The sequence below is a fragment of the Zonotrichia albicollis genome, chromosome W (genome assembly GCF_047830755.1).
Source record: "Zonotrichia albicollis isolate bZonAlb1 chromosome W, bZonAlb1.hap1, whole genome shotgun sequence".
NCBI classification, from domain to species: domain Eukaryota; kingdom Metazoa; phylum Chordata; class Aves; order Passeriformes; family Passerellidae; genus Zonotrichia; species Zonotrichia albicollis.
Genome location: NC_133859.1, coordinates 6,355,942 through 6,360,722, shown reverse-complemented (window position 1 = coordinate 6,360,722; position 4,781 = coordinate 6,355,942). Strand labels below are relative to the sequence as shown.

The 4,781-nt window shown below is 44.0% G+C and overlaps 1 protein-coding gene across 7 annotated transcripts in view; it reads left to right on the top strand.

The window, feature by feature from the left end:
* The window catches only part of LOC141726952 (ubiquitin-associated protein 1-like), a 176,760-nt gene that overhangs the window by 130,359 nt on the left and 41,620 nt on the right, over positions 1 to 4,781 (top strand). The gene's annotated exons all lie outside the window — the stretch shown is intronic.

Sequence of the window (4,781 nt, the reverse complement as noted above, 5' to 3'; positions counted from 1 at the left end):
CCAGAAAATTTTGAGGAAAGCTGATGGTAAAAGTTAATGCAGTATTGTCTTTCTTTTATCACTGTGCTATTAAGAAGTCCTTTCCAGGTACTACTGAAGCCGCAATCCGAACCATAGAAAGAGGGTGAATTCATGCCAGCAAAATCAAAGGACTTGTGAAGAAACTTGATGAATGGACTATCACATCTAAATTGGGTGATACAAAATTGATTTTCAAACGGGGACTGGGTGGTAATGGTTTAGGAAGACCTAAATGATCCAAAGAATGCACACAGAATAGCACCTAATTAAGAAATAAGGCAAAGCTTGCATCACTGGTTTCAAGCACTACCTGAATAAGCCCTGCGATGCCTCTGGCATCTCCTTGAGGAGGAATACTTCAGACAAAAGGATCAGGACTGTTTTGGTCAAAGAGTTCTTATATTCTGACCTTAGCCTGTGAATTGTACAGGGAAGGGGGGGAATTACCATTTCTATCAGTGCCATACTGTATACTTTATTTGATTAATCTCAATACTGGACATGCTAGCTGAATTATAAATAAACATATGAATTATGGTATTGTAGTTCACAAAATCTATGCTCTCATTGCAAGAAGTGTTGAAGTAATAACTTTGTTTTGTGGATGGGAATTATTAGTGCCTGTTGAATGAGACATACCTGAGGAACGGTGGGAAACTACATTTAAGGAGTGTCAAAAATGATTGGCCTAGAAATTAGTAAAAAGGAAGTTGTTATGAACAAAAATTCAGTTAATATTGTTTTGTGAGAAAGAGTTACAGGGACGCAGCCAGGTCTCTGTCTCTGCCAAAGTTCTAACTGTTTTGTCATGGTAATACCGGGTCGTTGAGGCTTATCTCCTCTTTTGTATTAGTAAAAGGCCTGGCTGGGTGCGGTAGATTGCCCTTCCCCGAGGCTGTGCTCTCTTACAGCATAGGGAAGACACCTGAGAGGGTGGGGGGGGGGGGTTATGCAAAGTGACTCCAAAGTCCAGAATGCTTTGTGGGACCCCGACTCCAGAGGCACAGAGAAAACTCCAAAAACAACTAGCCAAATAAGAGTGGAGAGACTAAAGTGATGTCTGGACATGAGGAGCCGAGTGCTGAGCCTGCAGAGATGCTGAACACCTTCGGAACCCCTCTCGCCCTGAGCAGGGAGTCGTCCCCAGCGCCGAGACTGAGGGAGGACCGCACCGACAAATCAACATCTGACGGGGACATCACGCCCTAAAGGCTCCCACGAGGACTGGATCCCCCGGCTCTGCCCCTAGTGGACAGAGCTGCGCATATCCTCCTTCTCTGAGTCGCCCTGGGAGACGCAATGGGGACTGCAGCCCTGCCGAGCCGCCCAATCCTGAGCTGATCACTTTTAATAAAGGCATTATAAAGGAGAAGAAGTCTCCTGGCCCTGTTTATTTCAGAAGTGACAAGGGAAAAAGAAGGCAAGCCTGCATTGACCACTGTACTTGCCACCAAGAAGATCATATTCACCTGTTGTGGGCAGCAAGCCTATAGGAAGGGAAGGTGGAGGTATAAGCCATACCAGACCTTTGTTATTCCTTTTTCTTTCAGTCATTTGTCGTCTTCTCCCTTTCAGGATACTGGCAAAATTGCATCACAAATGCTACTGAAAGCACTACACAGAAAGAAACCAAAGTTCCTCTTTTATCACACCCACCCACATCAACAGTCACTGTTATAACCCATCCAAATTAAGTACCTGTAGGCAAAATGGGGAAAATTATTGGATTGCAAGAAACTTAGGAAAAAGTGGTAATAGATGGGGAATTGCATGTCCAAAAGGAGAGAGATGGATTTGTTTTACATTTAATCTTAAAGATACAGTTCAGGATTCAGTAAAAAAACAACTAGTAAACAAAAAAGTAAAACCAGCAGAGCAATCTAACTCTGTATTGACCCCAAATTATATGCTGAATCCTATTATAAGACTCCAAGCAGTTATAGAGATGATAACAAACAAAGCTGCTCAGGCATTGGAATTAAGTCAGCAAAGGCAAACAACAACTGTAGTATATCAGAATAGGTTGCTTTAGACTATTTATTGGCTAAAGAAGGAAGTGTTTTTGGAAAGTTTAATATATCAGATTGTTATAAAAAAAAATCTGCCAGTTTTTTTGTGAGAAAAAGGTTGCCACTGTTGCTGCTGGGGTGCTGCTTGTGTGTTATGGTAATTATGGGTCGTTGTCATTAATAGCTGTTTTTGTATCAGTAAAAGCCCTAGCTGGGGCCGAGTTAATGGCTCTTCTCTGGGACAGTGAAGGGTGGGGACCTCCTCAAACAGTGAAGAGACTTAAGAGGGGGGGAGATATGCAAAACAACCCCAAGACCAGCACGCCATGAGAAGCTACTGCTTCTAGCTTGCTAACAAAGACCCCCAAACAACGAGCCAACTAAGAGTTGAGACATTGGAGTGATGTCTGGACGTGAGGAACGGAGTGCTGAGCCTGCAGAGATGCTGAACACCTTTGTAGTCCCTCTCACCCTGACCATGGGAGTCGTCCCGAAACCGTGAGCGGACGGGGCGAAGCGGCGAACAACAACATCTGAGGGGTCACCATGCCCTAAAGGCTCCCACGAGGACCAGAGCCCCAGCTCTGCACCTAGTGGACAAAGCTGGGCATATCCTCCTCCTCCTCGTCGCCCTGGGAGAGACCACGGGAGACTGCAGACCCGTCGAGCTGCCCAATCCTGAGCTGATCACTTTTAATAAAGGCATTAAAAGGAGAAAAAGTGTCCTGCCCCGTTTATTTCAAGATTGTTGAAAATAGATTACAACAGGAATGTAATTCTGAAAAAAGCAAAAGATATCAGAAAAATAACCCAGGTACCAGTAGAAATTGGAAAACAATGTTAAAACCTAGCTGGTGGGGTAATGTATTAGAGATAGGATGATAGAAGAAATTAAGATTTTTCCTTTTATGTGTTACAACTGTTTTGATATTTCTTTCTTGTTTATTCCCCTGTGAAATAAACAGGGCCAGGAGACTTCTTCTCCTTTTTAATGCCTTTATTAAAAGTGATCAGCTCAGGATTGGGCGGCTTGGCAGGACTGCAGTCCCCGTCGCGTCTCCCAGGGCGACTCAGAGGAGGAGGATATGCGCAGCTCTGTCCACTAGGGGCAGAGCTGGGGATCCGGTCCTCGTGGGAGCCTTTAGGGCGTGGGGTCCCCGTCAGATGTTGATTTCGTCTCAGTCTCGCTTCCTCCCAGACCTGGCCCAGGGGCTCTCGAACACAGGGTGAGGATCAACGAAGGTTTCCAGTGTCTCTGCAGGCTCAGCACTCGGCTCCTCACATCCAGACATCACTCCAGTCTCTCAACTCTTATTTGGCTCGTTGTTTTTGGGGTTTTCTCTGTGTGTTTGGAGTCGGGGTCCCAAAAAGCATGCTGGTCCTGGAGTCACTTTCATAACCCCCCCCATCCTCTCAGGTGTCTTCACTATGCTGGGAAAAGTACACCTTAGCCTCGGGGAAGGGCCATTACCTCGCCCTAGCCAGGGCTTTTACTAATACAAAAACAACCATTAACTACAACGACCAGTAATTACCATAACACAGGCAGCAGCCCAGCAGTAGTGGTAACAGAAAAAAATTAACAGAATTTTTGTTCATAACACCGTGTTTTATTTTGCCAGCATAATCCAGAGGATGCAAGTGGACAAGAAATATTGCTCAAGCCGAATGATTTATAAAGAATAAAAGGGGTGTTTTGCGGAGAAAAGAAGAAACCTCACAACTTTATAAAAGTTGTTAAGCTCGGTATGTTTATTTATGGCGCCGGACGCACACGGAGAAAAATTCTCCTCAAAAGGCATGTGTACCCCTGAAAATTTCAGACCTCCTTTTATCCCCCTTCCAAATGCATATGCATACAGTTTCACAATAAGTTCAAACATATTCATCCTGCATGACATTTAGCACCAGTTCTTCTTTATCAAAGGAATTTCTAGATCGGGGCAAATTGACCTCGTGGTCTTTTCTGTTTTTCTTTCTCTGTCTCCTTGCTGTCTCGGCATGCGAGTTTTTCCTTCAGCTTTGGCCTCACAGACTTTTCCCCGTTGTTAGACACTTCACCTAATTCAGGATGGATCCCTACTCTGTCTCAGGGGGGATTGTGAAAAATGCGTATTATATGATTGGCTTTTCCCAAATATTAAAATGAATATTATGTGTGTTTTGTTAGAAATTTATACTGTATTAATCCTTTTCAGTAGTGTGTTAAATATAGTTTTAGGCTATAACATAAGATTAAAATAGAAACTATGCGATGTAAGATACTTTTTCCAAGTAGCTCAAGAAATTCTTCGCACAGAGAGAACAGCAACAGGACACCTAAATCCCCAAGAGAAGAATTATGGCCTCCTTATCCAGAAAGACCAGACTTGTTGGAGGCCGAGATGACTGATTTACAAGATGAGGGATATGATGCCGAATTTTGCCCCAAAAGGCGAGAATAACTGCCTAAGAGACTCAAGTAAGTCAGCATAGACAGGAGGTATTTTATTACGACGCGTCGGAGAAATCACAAAGGGATTTCTAGCTATCTCATGACAGAAGCAAGCTTTTATACAGTCTTGGGTGCAGGGTTACATCATATTCATAAGAGGCGTGGTGTGGGCGGAGCGTGGGCAGAGACATCTATTTTGAGGATTATTCTTGGTGGTCCTTCCGGTCCTTCATCGCGGGCAAGGGTCTTCTGATGAGTCTTCCTCTTTAAACTTTTGAACTCCTATCCTAATATGGTCAATTCCCGGTGTACTTGGC